This window comes from Papio anubis, chromosome 1 (genome assembly GCF_008728515.1).
Source record: "Papio anubis isolate 15944 chromosome 1, Panubis1.0, whole genome shotgun sequence".
NCBI classification, from domain to species: Eukaryota; Metazoa; Chordata; class Mammalia; order Primates; family Cercopithecidae; genus Papio; species Papio anubis.
This window is the reverse complement of record NC_044976.1, coordinates 39,902,811-39,917,502: the sequence shown is the minus strand read 5'-3', so window position 1 is coordinate 39,917,502 and position 14,692 is coordinate 39,902,811. Positions and strand designations below refer to the sequence as shown.

Sequence of the window (14,692 nt, the reverse complement as noted above, 5' to 3'; positions counted from 1 at the left end):
TGGGCAGGTCACTTCCACTTCCATGCCTTGGTCTTGTCATTGGTACAAGGATGGGGTTGGCCTACAGTCCATGACCTCCAAACTTTTAAATTCGTGTAACCCCCCTCCATATCCTCCCAACTTTGTGAAAACCCAAATAAAATCTTAGGCCAAATCCCAGTACATACAAAGAGACAAAAATTGGAGACACCTTGAGCTGCTCAGGGCTTTCTAGGAGGCAAATTGGACACATTTCATTTAGCATTTGCCATTGATCATCTCTGTGTCTCCTCCCCTGGCCCCCTGAGTGGGACATGGTGGCTGCAGCCTCAGACTTTGGAGTCTGGCATACAGAGGTCCAGTCTGGGCCCTGCCACCTTCTAGCTGTGTGACCTTGGGCAAGTCAGTTGCTTCTCTGTAAGACGGCGGTGATGATGGTTGAGTGGAGGTGAGGGATGAAATGCGCCAATGCATGCTCGTTTAATGCTGTGTCCAGCATGTAGGAGGTGCATTAACTTCATTTTCCTTTGTCGGACTGGGATGAAAGACATGAGAAATTAAACAGTTGTGGAGGACATTTCCCAGGGCCATAAAGACACAATGCCATATGAGTGAGTGGTATGGATGGTGAGGCCCGGGCATTCATTGGTCTCTATATTTCAGCAAATGTTTAAGCCCCTGCAGTGGGTGAGATCTTGTTCTAAGGAAAAAACCTGTAGAAAGAGGGGCTTTTGGAGAAGGTAGAGTTTGAGCCCAGCTTCCCAGATAGGGCTCCTGGTGCAGGGAGGCAGAGCAGGTTGGCAGGGCTCACCAGGAGCAAGGACTGGGCTGGGGGTTGGCAGGGCTTGTGAGAGTGGGTCCCAGGCCCACCAGGCAGGGCCACACCAGGCAGCGGCCTCCCAGAGGCCCAACGAGGGGGCCAGATCAGAACATCCCATGGGCTTCTGGCCCAAGAGACCAAGAGTGTAGATCCCAATGTTTGGTGGCAAGAGATCCAAGAAGGAGCGGTTGGGACTTGGTAGGGACTTGTGGCTCAGAGGCAGTGAGGCTGAGGAGAGAAGGAGACTCCAAGCTCACCACAGTGGTGTGGAAATGAGGTTACTAGGCCAGGCCCCTCAGTCAGATCCCTGTGTTCCCCCTGCTGGAGCCAGGCTGCAGGAGGAGTGTTCCCCAAGGCCTCAGCCTCCAACTTAGAACCCACTGGAACCTCCCATAATATGATGGGGGGAGTGGAGAAGGAGAGAGCAAAGTACCATGGGAAGGGGAAGTTTTCCATGTCAGTGGGGTTATTTCTGGCTTTGCTCCTGCTCTTGCAGTCACTGTGGAAACAGCCTATGCCTGGTTCAGTGTGGAAACATGACGAAGTGTTCAAGGGTGATGTGTGCTAAGCAGGCAGCCAGGAGGCTGAGTGTGTGTCTGCCTGCCTCCCTCTCCTGCCCGCCCCACCCACCCCATCTCTCTCATCCTGGGCCGCTTCCTCCCAAAACCCCATTTGGAGGAGATGTGTCTCACACAGTGTGAAAGGCAGAATAATGCCCCGCTCAAAGGTGTGTGCATCCTAATTCTCGAAGTCTATGAGTATGGTGGGTTCCAGGGCAAAGGGGAGGCAAGGTAGCAGATGGAATTAAGGTTGCAAATCAGCTGGCTTTAGAATAGGGTGATTGTCCTGGACTACCCACAAGGTCCCAGTGGAATCCCAAGGGCCTTTAAGTGTGGTGAACAGAGACAGAAGGGTCAGTGCCAGGGGGATGCATTGTGAGAAAGACGTGACCTGGCCATTGATGTCTTTGAGGAGGCCACAAGCCAAAGAGGGAGGGTAGCTTCTAGAAGCTGGAAAAGGAGGAAACAGATTCTTCCCTGGAGCCTCCGGAAAGAAATGCAGCCCTGTCAACACCTGGATTTTAGCCCAGTGAGACCCATTTTGGATGTCTGACCTCCAGACCTCTCAGATAATAAGTTTGTGTTGTTTTAAGCCATTCAGTTTGGCTTAAATTGGTGATAATTTGTTACAGCAGCCTTACAAAACTAATGCATGCAGTACAACAGGGAGGCTGAGGCCATGATGGGGAGAGGTCCTTGGAATGCCCTGGAGGCAGAGGACTCTGTAGTTGTGCTCTTCTGTTTTATCTCCATCTAAGCTTTGCCTTGTGCCTCACTCTCATGGGTCCCCATTGGCCAGACCACTCTGCAAGTAAGAAAGTGGCCATAGACCCTTGAAACATGGTCTCCTGCAGGCACACCATGCAGACATCGTCTCTTCCGCCAGGAATGCCACCCCATCCTCCTCTGTAAGCCCTCCTGTTTCTCAAGGCTCCCGTCCCATCTGCCCCAAGGAACATCTCCTTCCTCTGCCACTGTGTGTGCCTCTGCCAGCTGAAACTGGTTGTGCCCCACACTCATGGGAGCCAGGCTGTGCCCGCATGCCAAAGGGTCTGGATCTGAACACAGGGTGCCTGGGGTTTGCCCCTGGCCCTGGCACTTGGTAACTTGGATCTTGAGCCAACCCTTCCCTCCTTCCTTCCAGGTAAACAAGGCTGATGAAGAAGCCCTCTGAAGACACTGCTCTCCTGGGGAAGCACTGCTGTCTGTTATTTTTCTCTCCCAGAGATACAGCCCAGGAGTAACAACTCCTCTCCTAACCTTGGCGTCCCCTGCATGCTGCCTGGAAACCCCCTCTCCTTACTTCACCGAGCATCTCCCATAAGCCCAGGTCTGGACAAAACCAGGAAAATGTGGAAAACCAGGGTCAGGTCATGATGGGTGAGGTGAGCAAGGTGCCCGGGGTGCAAAATTTAAGGAAGTGCTTTTCCTCGGGGTTGTGCAAATGTGGCATGGAGAGTAAACCCCACGCTATTATATAGATGAGGAAACAGACCTAGAAAGGGGAAATGCCTTGCTCAAGGGCACACATTGGTAGAGCTGGGACCACAACAGAGGCCTGTCACCTTCAGTTGCAGGGCAGGTTCACTCTCCTTCAAACTGAATGCATGAATGAGTGGTTGGGTGGGTTCGTTAGCGCAGCATGTGTTTATTGAGCACCTATTCTATGCTGGAGGCTGGGCTACAGCTTGGGAACAAGACAAACAGGGCCTGGTGCTCCCCTGAGGATTTATATTTTGTGAAGACAGAATAAGTAATGATGCAATTAGTTATTTAATTACAGTGGTGATACATGCTATGCAGGGGATGGCCAGAAGCCATAGGTTGTGAATGGTTGTGCAGGCTGTGCACTGCGCAAGTGCATTTGGAGGACCTACTGTGGAGACTCTGTTAAGGAGTTTCCAGTAAAATATGGAAGACAGGATCAGTATGTTCTTAAAGTAACAGTACAAGACCATGAACATTAAGAAGAAGAGCCAGGTTGGAAGAAGGGCCTAGAATTGCAACCCTACTTCCTTCTCTTCTAGGGCCCTGGGCCCTCATCTTCTCTCCCTCCCTGTTTGGCGGTCAGATCACATGCAGTCAGTCCTCCCTTGGGAGTCTCAGAGAAGGAGCCCTGCAGCCAGCAGGGCCTGGGGGAGCAAGAGGAGTGAGGCATTGCCCTGTCTTGTGTGGCAGAGCTTCTGCTGCCCTGGATTCGATTCAAGGGCTTAGAAGCCTAGGATAGCAGCAGGGGCTGGAGTCTTCAAAACCAAGGATTCTCTGCCTGGACAAAGCATGGTTCTCAGTATTGCCTGTTCTCTGGAATGTTGGGTCTGGGTGGAGCCTGGCTTCTAGGAATTAGGCATCCCAACAGCTCACTGTGAAGCTTTGGGTACTCATGCCTCAGAGTGTTTCTGCATGCATGAAGAAAGCTTGTGTAAAAATACAGGGAGATGTGTGCTATTGTTTTATTTAAGTATCTTACCTGCCTGTTGGGTGAGGCCAGCTCCTAGGCCAACCACCTGGGCCAGCTGTGGTATAATATCCTGGGAGCCAGTTCCCCTTCTCCCTCACGCTTGCTGGGGGACTTTGGATAAGCCTCACCTCCCGGAGCCTCACTCTGCAAAATGAGAATGATAAAGGCCTAGCTTACCCAATTATTAACATCAAAAAAAAAAAAAAAAAAATGGATATGCAGGTGTGCTTGAAATCCCTGGGTTATATGGGCATGAAGACTGCCACCAAATGGAGGCATTCCTTCAGTCATCAAAAGGGGATCTGACTTATATTCTGAGAGTTAGAGGCCGCCCTGGCTTCCAGGAGCAGCAGAGAAAGACACATCATTCTCTCTGTTTGTTTCCTTTAATGAGAAAGAATGATTCTGGCTGGTAAAGAAATCAACCTCCTGACAGGGAGTTAAACAGAAGGGGTCCTTAGAGACAGACTTGTTCAGGTTTTCGGTTTGTCAGGAGGGGAAACTGAGGCCTAGAGGAAAATGTGATTTGTTCTTGGTCACATGACCAGTTAATGGTAGGGCTGTGGTCAGATCCCAGGTCCTGTTCACCCATCTCCTCACCACACGTACTGTCCCATAAGTCCGTGAGTTTAGCTACTTCAGGCACAATAGGTGGCCGCAGCCTGGCAGGGAAACAGGGAGGTGACCCTGGTGAGGAATAAAAGGATAGGAAGGTTTGTCAGGCACAGTGGCTCATGCCTGTAATCCCAGCATTTTGAGAGGCCAAGGTGGGTGGATTACTTGAGCTCAGGAGTTTGAGACCAGCCTGGGCAACATAGTGAGACCTCATCTCTACAAAAATAAAAAAGTTAGCCAGGGGTGGTGGCACGCACCTATAGTCCAAGCTACTCTGGAGACTGAGATGGGAGATTGGCTTGAGCCCAGGAGGCAGAGGTTGCAGTGAGTTATGACTCCAGCCTGGGCAACAGAGCAAAACCCTGTCAAAAAAAAAAAAAGAAAGAAAAAAAAGAAGAAGATAGGAAGGCAGGCACAATCTGGGGAGGGGGTGAGTGGGGTGGGCAGAGGGGAAGGTAACAACATGGAAGGTCTTGGTACAGAGCGACTAGAGGTGGAATGCCCTTCAGGTTCCTTCCCCTCCTTCTGGAACGACCCCAAAGCCTCTGTCCATCTCCAGGTTCCTAGGCCATGTAGCTAACACCAGCACAAGCATCTGCCCTGCCGACGTCAGGCCATCAGGGGTTCTGGGAGCTGCAGCACAGACAGAGGGATGTCAAGTGCCCTAGGACAACCTTTGGTCTAGGCAGACTGTGTATCTGTCACTTTAGTAACTTCACCTGTTGCTTGGTACCAAAAATGAGGTCCTGAATATGGTGGTGTCAGGGCAACACTGGAAGGCAGGGCAGTGGTGGTGTGTTTATTTGTTGCTATTCATGCACTCGTCTGTTCAGCGTGCTTTCCCTGCAGGCTGACTGCATGCCAAGCACTGGAGGTACAGACAGTTCATGTTCTCGCCCTGAAGGCACTCCCTGTCTGCGAGGAAGACCCAGGTGCTGGGGAGTAAATGTCGTCGAACAGTGTGATCGGTGTCACACCAAAGCTCTGGATGGGGGTCAGAAGCGTTAGAGAAGAGAGAACCTCCAGCACCTTCCTAGGGAGTCTGGGTTTCTGATGGCAGTCAACAGGCATCAGAAGTGGCGAAGGAGCATTTGTGGCCTAATCAGAGCTGTGATGCAGAAGTACCGCTTGGGGCAGTATGGAGGGAAGACCCAGGAAAGGATGGGAGTCACGTGGGGAGACCAGGGAGGAGGCAAGGATGCTGAAGCCTCGGTCAAGATGGTGGCAGTAGGGTGGAGAGGGGCTCGTGGGCATAGGGACTTAGGGAGCTGATTTACTGAGAACCTGGTGGCATATGGAAGGTGGGGACTGAGGAAGAGGGAGAAGAATGCTGGTTCCTAGACTTCCATACATGCCTCAGATGCAAGGCCCCATGCTGAGACTCAGAGTCTGAGCAGCTGTGAGCCCCTAGGAGTCCTGGCCCTTGGCTGACACCCCAGTCTGCCGGGTCCCTCAAGAAGAACCAAGAGGATCATGTGACACTGATGGGCTGCAGACTGATGTTCACCAACACACACCCAAATCGCTTTCCCTGTCGACAGGGGTAGTAAATTGAGAGAATTCAGTATTTATTCACTCAGAGTCACCAATTATGTTCAAGGCTCTGTGAGTGACACAGATGCATCATACATCCCAATCCTGTCCTCAGAGATCAGATGGTTTGTTTGTGATGCCCACACGCATTTGTATGTATTATATTGCACCCATACAGGGTAGAGAAGGTAAACACCACGACAAAGAGATCAAATCCTTAAATGAAATATCATTCCTGGCCAGAGAAAGAGTCGGGTCATGGAGGGCTTTGTGGAGGAGGTGGCCTACGAAGTGGGCTCACCCAGGCTGGTGTGGGTTGGATTTGGCCACATTAAAATGGAGAGAAATATTCCAGCCAGAGACAACCACAAAGAGGCATGAATGTGGAGCATAGCAGTTGGCAAGAACAGGGCTTTGCAGGGGAGTGTGGATGCCAAAGCAACCTGGCATATTTGTAAAGTGTGGACTTTACTCTCTAAGGGGAACCACTGAAGGATTTGGGATTTGGGGCGGGGAATGACTTGGTGAGAGCTGGCTATCAGGACAGCCTGTCTGGTTCTATGGATAGGTGAGCTGGACAGGACAGTGCAGATGCTGTTGCGTGTTGGTTCACACAAGAGAGGATGGGCCGTGGGGTCTGAGCCAGGTTGGGGGTGGGAAATCCTTGTCCATTCATTGACATGGATTGAGGCTTTGGGCCAGGCCCTGTTCTAAGCACTTTATGTGCATTACCTGATTGAGTCCTTCCCACAGTCCAGCCAGGTAGGTGCTACTGTCATTCCCACTTTACAAATGATAGTTCACGGAGGCCTGGAGATGTCAGGTCAGTAACTCAGAGCATAACTAGGAGGTGGAGGAGGCAGGATTCAAACCTAGTAGCCTGTGATCTTAAATCCTCTTAAATCTCACCCTAAAAATGGCATCCCAAAGGGACTGAGTATGCTAAGAGTGGCCCTGCCAGGTTTGGGAGTGGCTCTGAGGGTTGACCCAGGGCTGCAGGTCCTCTCGCCATAGCCACTGGCTCCCCTCACCCCCTGTAAGCAGTGTTGGGCCCCACAGGGCCTGCTCTGGTTCACCGACTCGAAACCAGAGCCCACGTATAGGTGGTGACAATGTAAATAACTGATGCAATGGAAACTTTCTATGGAAAAAGGTACCCACTCAAACAGCCACAAAGTCCAAAAAAAGGAAGAACACCACAGCAGACCAAGAGGGCCCTGTGGCACTCAATTTCCTTTGGCACAGCCTTTCTGTCTGGCTGCATCTCTGAACTGGTGGAGGTGGGGATGGGGATGGGGTGGGAGACAGGGTAGCACTGGGCAGGAGTGGGGCAGGTTGAGAGCTAGACCAGAAGCCTGGCTGGGTCCCCGGAGGACTCTGGGTCTCCAGGCTTCCCCTCTTAGCTAAGGGGGCAGCTGTCGTGTGGGCAGAAAGCAATTCTGCCTCCAAAAACACACACTTGTTATCGCAATCTTCCTAGTAGGCATGAATTACTCCCTCCCCCTGCCCCACTGTGGGCCAGTGGTGGAGGTTCTGCAGTACCCGGGGTCTCCCGAGGCCTCTACCTGCGTTGCTGTGAATAAGTTGCAGCAGTCTTGTTATGGGATCTAGTATCTTCTTATTTTAGAAAATGAAATAATCATAAACATAAGTAAAGCTAAAAGATCAGAAATAACCGGAAGAGGAAGAGGGAGAAGGTGGATTTTTCCGGGAAGCCAACTCTATCATTTTGTTCTTACCCTGGCCCAGGGCGTGCACTCTTGCTCTTGTTTCAGAGGTGAGGAAACAGACTCACGGATGTTCAAGGACTCGAAGAAGGCAACACAGTGTCTACCACCAGTAGTGTCCAGTTTTATTTAATGCCAGAGCCTTGGGCTCTCCTGCAATGCAAGGCTGTCCACATCTCTCTGTTTTCACAGCCTCAGTTTCCTCACTTGTCAGATGGTGATGATGGAGCCTGACTGTAGCATTAGTATGCCCGTGAAAAAATGCAGGGACAGTCTTGGCACGTGGAAGACACTCAACAAATGTTGGGTTCTTCCTTTACCTCTGACTTCTACAAGCTGGGGAGATTTAGAAGACTTCTTGAGGGGAAGCAGCTCAGGTTTGGGGCTCCCTGGGAGAAAAGGCCAGAACCATTGATTTTCTTATCTATCTTCTCTGCTAGATCCATCACAGCCTGAGATATGGGCAAGGTCTTCTTCACCTTTGCACCCTGGGGTCTAGCCCAGTGATAGGGAGTGTCTTGTCCAAGGTCACTTGGCTGGTTGCAGCTGGACCCAAATGTGGGGCTGTCTCATGGGCTTTCTGTTGTACCCAGAGAGGGAAAATGGTGTCTTCTCTGCTCCCATGTGGCGAGTGCCTAGTTGCAGGGGGCTTTCTATGAGAGAGGGCTGTGAGGTGTGGCCTGATATAGCAGGAAGTGACCTCACTGCTCCTCCCACCCATACCTTCCCCTGCCCCGCAACCCCCACCCCAGCAGCTCTCAGAACCTTCATCTCCAAGTGCAGCTCCTCAAGTCTCGTCTGTTCCTCCTCCTGCCACTCCAGTATTCTCCTCGACTCCTGGGCTGGGTGCCCCCCATACACCAGCCATATCTCCCTTCCCTGTCCCTGCAGTGCCTGAAAACCATGAACCTTTCTTCTGCCAAATCCCAGTATAGAGCTTATGGGACAGCATATTCCTGCCTGCCACTAAATGGAATATGTTATCTTGCACTTGGAGTTCCTCTTTTTTGCTCCTTCATACAATGGAAAGTATCACCATTCTCTATTTTTGAAAGCCCTGTCTTTCCTGGAAAACATTTTTGGGTATCCTCAAAGCAGGTCTTGTCGCTCTCAGTGACGGGGCTCCATTGCCTGTCTCTCTGCCCACTCTCCATGTTGGGGATGCCTCACTCATCCGTGAGTCAGCTACCATGTGAGAGAGAAGCCTCTTGTCTGGAGAACACAGTCAGGGACCAGGAAGTTTCCCAAGGCAGCCTCCAGGCTGTCAGCTGCATGTCACAGCGTTCTCAGACTAGAGTGCACTCAGCTGAAACAAAGGTGAGCCCCCCAGGAAAGTGAGAGCCGGAAGGCTGACCACAGAGAGGGAGGTAGGTCGCAGAATTGACCCTAAACCCTGAAAAAGAAGCCAGAAGAAGAGATTGACAGAGGGAGGGAGACTTGGAAGGTGTCCCACCATAACTGAAGAAGGGCACAGGCATTCATTGAGTGTCTTTTGTGTACTGGGTTCATACTCATTTCACACACACTTTGTCGCATCTGATCCACGTGACAAACCCAGGGAGGGGTGAGAGTCTTCACTTCTAACTCATGAGGAAAGTGAACTAGTAATGGATGAAACCAGGGTCTGAACCTATGTCTTTCTGATGATGTTAAGGCCAACTCTCTGTGCTATGCCATGCTACTTCTGTGGTGCTGGGTAAGTGAGGCATGCCAGTAATTCTCTCTGTTCCCCTCCCACCCACCCCATTGCCAGTATCCAGCATGAGCCACCAGGATTATTCCATATGATTCTGCCATGTGTGACCCATGTCTTAGATTTCTGTGTTTTCTTGTTGATCACAGACCACAGTAACAAATAAAACTGAAAATAGAAGGATTCATCCCACAATTCCCTGCCCCATGCAGATCAAACTCAGCTTTCCATGTGCCAGCCCCTTCTGCAGATGTTCCATTCAGAGTGGAGGGAAGGGCCACGTGTCAGGAGGGTGACAGGGGCCTCAGGGCCAGGCTTCTTCTCCACTTTCTTTAGGATCAGGGTGTGAGGCCCAGTGCCAGAGTCCAAAACCCCCCTGCCTCCCTGCCAGCCCTTGGAAAACAGCTGTTATGACCCAGTGAGGCTGGCCCCTGCCAGGCATCCAGGATTTTTCTGTTATTAACCCTTTGTCAGCTGCAGTGATGCCAACCCCCGATGCCCAGACTGGATGCAGCTCCTGCCAGCTGCCCACAAAGGCCTTGCTTTGATGCGTTGGTGGAGAGTGGAGAGCAAGGGCCGTCCCTCCTCATGATTTTGGGTGGGGCCAGCCGAGGAGCCGGCCCTGGTCCTTGCTGCCCTGGGTGGGTGCCACCTTGCAGGTGGGCCCCTCTACCCTTAGTGGCCCCTCCCTGTTCAACTGTTTTCTAAAAAGAAGACACTTTTATATCAGTTTCTCAGTTTTTATTATAGTAAAATACACATAACGTAATTTACCATCTTAATCATTTTTAAATGTACAGTGTAGTGTTATTAAATACATTCATAAAGTTGTGCACCCATCACCACCATCCATCTCTTCTTTTCTTTCTTTCTTTCTTTCTTTTTCTTTTTCTTTCTTCTTTCTTTCTCTTTCTTTCTTTCTTCCTCTCTCTCTCTCTCCCTTCCTTCCTTTCTTTCTTCCCTTCCTTCCCTTCCTTCCCTTTCCTTCCTTCCTTTCTCTCTCTTTCTTTCTTTTCTTTTCTTCCTTTTCTTCTTTTCTTTCTTTCTTTCTTTCTTTCTTTCTTTCTTTCCTTCCTTCCTTCCTTCCTTCCTTCCTTCCTTCCTTCCTTCCTTCCTTCCTTCCTTCCTTCCTTCCTTCTCTCTCTCTCTCTCTCTCTCTGTGTCTCTTTCTTTCTGTCTCTTTCTTTGTATAAACTTAAGGGGTACAAATGCAGTTTCATTACATGGATATATTACATAGTGGTGAAGTGTGGGCTTTTAGTATAACCATCACCCAAATAATGTACATTGTACCCAGTAAGTGATTTCTCATCCCTTACCCCTCCTACCCTCCCAACTTCAGAGCCTCCAGTGTCTATTATTCCATACTTTGTGTCCATGTGTACACATTATTTAGCTTCCGCTTAAAAGTGAGAATATGCAGTATTTGATTTTCTGTTCCTTAGTTGTTTCAATTAAGATATTGGCCTCTTAACTGTTTTCATCTTATAAAACTGAAGTTCTGTGCTTATTAAACACTGACTCCGCATTCTGCTCTGCCCCAGCTCCAAACAACCCCTATTTTACTTTCTGTCTATATACTTTTACATCATTTTCAAATTACAAAAGTGATACATGCTTATTGCTTTAAAAAAGAACACTATGAAAATGTAGAAAGAAGAATGCAGAATGCATGTTTCAAGCCCCACCCATTCTGCAGCCCCCCAGGACAAGATTGCATCCCCCAGGTCCTTTCCAGCAGTCACAGCTACACAGATAGGTGTGTGTCTATGATTTTGCTTTTCACCATCCCATTGAGAGGAAGTGTGTGTCACAGCTGAGAGTGCAGGCTCCAAGAGTCTAACAGACCAAGGTTCACTACTTGGTCAAGGCTTAGCCTCTCTAGGCCTCAGATGGAATATAGAGGCAGAAGTGGCATCTTCCACCCAGCAGGCTGTTGAGGGAGGGGGGCAGGGGGACTACCCGTGAGAAGCGCTGAAACTTATACATCACATAGACAAAGCTTGACACATAGGCAAAGTCACAATGAATCTCTATTATTGGTAGGAGTATATGTTTAAGAAAAGTTATGTTCCCATGACTATTCCATTGTGTGTATTTATCATCATTTACTTATTAAACCAATTTCCTGCTGATGGTCATTAAGGCTGCATCCATCCTCACTGTTAAAATAATGCTACAATGATCATCCCTATGTGTGCATGTGTGTGTATGTTTGTGTATGATGATGTGTGTGCACACTTGCAAAGCTGCCGAGTCAACATACATTTTGGTAGACATGGTTAAAAGATTCTCCTCATCTATACCCTACCAGCAGTGTTTGAGAAGTGTTTGATGACCACTCCTCTCTCCACCACTTGATGGTAGCAATCACTTTCCTCTTTGCTAACATGGGGAAAAGTGATACAGAATTTTTTTTTTTTTTTTTTTGAGAAGGAGTTTCACTCTTGTTGTCCAGGCTGGAGCGCAATGGCACAGTCTCTGCTCACTGCAACCTCTGCCTCCTGATTTCAAGTCATTCTCCAGCCTGCCTCAGCCTCCCAAGTAGCTGGGATTACAGGCATGTGCCACCATGCTCGATTAATTTTTGTATTTTTAGTAGAGATAGGGTTTCACCATGTCGGACAGGCTGGTCTCGAACTCCCGACCTCAAGTGATCCACATTTTTAACATATATTCTTTATTAACAAGGCCAGCATTTTGCATATCTTTATTAGACATTTTTATTTCTTAAGCAATGATCTATTCATTTTCTTTCTCCATTTTATTGGCTATATGTCTTACTGTTTTGTGGATGTTTATTACATATTATGGATATTGACACTTTTTCATATATGTTGCAAATATTTTTATCCAATCTGTCATTTGCTTTTTGACTGTTGATTAACTAGGGTTTTTTGTTTTATGTAATGCTTAATATTTTTATGTAGTTAGATTTATTAATCTTTTCCATTAAGAGCACTGAGGTCCAATTTGGGCTTTGAAAGTTATTTTCCAACACTAAATTATAGAAATATTTAAATAGTTCTGGTATTTTCATGAACTTGCTTTTATAGGATGTTTATATCTCTAATGCATATAAATTTCTGTGTGTCTATGGTGCATGTATTCTATTTAAAATGGCATTCTTCACCCTTCCTCATTCTCTACCCCATTTTGCTGCTTAATTTTCATTATTAACACCTGCCACTATTTGCCATGCCGTTTGTTTTACCTGCAGGTTTGTTTGTTACTCATCTCCCCTCACCAGACTCAGCTCCATAAGGGTATCGACCTTTTCTGTTTTGTTCACTGCTGAATTCCCAGTGCGCAAAACAGTGCCCAACACATAGTAGGTTCTCAATAAATATTTGTTGAATGAATAAACAGCCAGCCAGTTGTCCTAGTGCTTTTACTTAAATAATCCATTCTTTCTCTGCTAATCTGGAATTCCATCTTTGACAGCCTTCTCGTCTATAGTTTCTTCTATAGTTATCAGAGTCTACCTAGGTTTTCTCCCTCTTCTTCAGTTTTATAATTTATAATTTTCTAGAAAATCACCAACTTATAAATGCATTGACACAGTTACATATCAAATTCTCTTTAATTTTTCAAAATGTTCATGTGTATGTTTATATCACCTTTCTTAATGCTTTTTTGTGACTTTGCCCATTACTGCTAGTCAAATTTGCCACCAATTTGTCCATTTTGTTGGTCTTCTCAGAAAGCTTAGTTTGCAGCTACATGTGTGTATATATACATATATGTGTGTGTGTATCTATGTATCTATATACATACATATACATGCATGTATGTATGCAGCTATATATGTGTGTGTGTATATATATAGTTGTGGTTGCTGTCATTTTCTCGTTTACTCATTTTATTTTCAACTTTATTCATTTCTTCAAGATTATTTTGGTTTATTTCATTCTTTTTTAGTTTCTTGGGTTATGTGCTTAACTCATTTAGTTTCAGTCTTTCTTAATTTATCATGAAAAGATTTAAGCTTTGTATTTTCCTCTAGATGCAGCTTTGATTGCACTACACAGATTTTGAAAAGTAGGGTTCTCAATGTTGTACTTTTATAATTATCTTGTGATAGCTTTGCTGTCCTCATTGATTCAAGAGTTTTTTTAGAAAATAATTTTTAAATTATCATGTGTATCATTTGTTTATGTATTTTTATTTTTTGCTATTTGGTAATGTCTAATTTTATTTCATCAAGAACTGAGGCTGTGGTCCGCACAATTTGTGCATTTTGGAATTTGAGATTTTCTTCCAGTCTAGTACAGGGACATTTGAGAAAAAGGTGTTTTTTCTATTTCTTGAATGTATATGAAGTTAAAATTACTAACTACATCTTCAAACTCTTTGTATTCTTCTTTGGAGGTTACTCATACCATCAAGTTCCGAATAATAATTCTCAAGACATTTCCTGTTCTTTCTTTACCTCCTCCTTGTGGTTCCAAGAATGTCTTATTTTATACATTTTGTGGTTCTGTGTTTATGATTAGAGTAAAAGTTCATGATTTTTGTATCTCCTTGGAGAAATAGACTCTTTGGCAATACAAAAGGCCCCAGTTTAGTGTATTTAATTAACATGTTTGCATTTTGTCTGATATTAATATTGGTTTCCTTCTTTATTTTCATTGCCATTTGCCTTTTTTCCATTTATTTGATTTCCATCTTTTTTGTCAATTTGTTTTAAGTGTGTTATTTCCAAACAGCATATAGCTGGATTTTTTTCCTTTTATCCAGCCTGGATACTCTTAACTTTAAGTAATTTAATTTATTCACATTATTGTGTTTTCTGTCATCTTATTTTGTGTCTTTTGTTTACTATACTTTTTCTTTCCTGTTTAATTTTTCCTTTCCTACTCTTGGTTAAATTAATAGAATTTTCTTTGTTTCTCCCTTCCCCTTTCCCCCACACAGTGGTTTAAAAGGGTTGCATCTTGCTTTTCTTCTAGAAATGGTTAGTTTTTACGCAGATTTCTCTATTGATGTCAAGAATTAAATGGCATCTAATTCCCAACAAGATAGGATCATGGTTATCAACATTTGTTTAGACTTCACCTTTTTCTGCTTTTATTATTTCTCCCTGTTTCTTGTATATCCTATCTTGTCCTGTTTTGAATTACTTATTCTGGTACAATTCTTATTTCCTTGGAGTAATTCCTTGAGTATTTTTTTTTTTTTAAAGAAGAGATGCATGGGTGGTGGGTGAGGGTGACACACTATTCTAGTACTTCTCTCTGGCTTTGAGACTTGGCTGAGTAACGGATCTAAGGGTTTTAACCCTTTTTACTCCAAGCTTGGAGGTCT

General features: G+C 46.4%; 1 protein-coding gene across 9 annotated transcripts in view; it reads left to right on the top strand.

Annotated features, from left to right (window-relative positions):
* The window catches only part of HIVEP3 (HIVEP zinc finger 3), a 523,736-nt gene that overhangs the window by 379,385 nt on the left and 129,659 nt on the right, over positions 1-14,692 (top strand). For 6 of the 9 annotated variants that reach the window (XM_021921850.2, XM_031651430.1, XM_009206098.4 and 3 more), the window contains one exon: positions 2,504-2,744. The exons of 2 other annotated variants lie outside the window; for them this stretch is intronic. The gene's annotated coding sequence lies outside the window, so the exon portion shown is untranslated. The remainder of the gene's footprint in view (positions 1-2,503; positions 2,745-14,692) is intronic. One more of the 9 variants, XM_021921902.2, reaches the window with a different exon arrangement.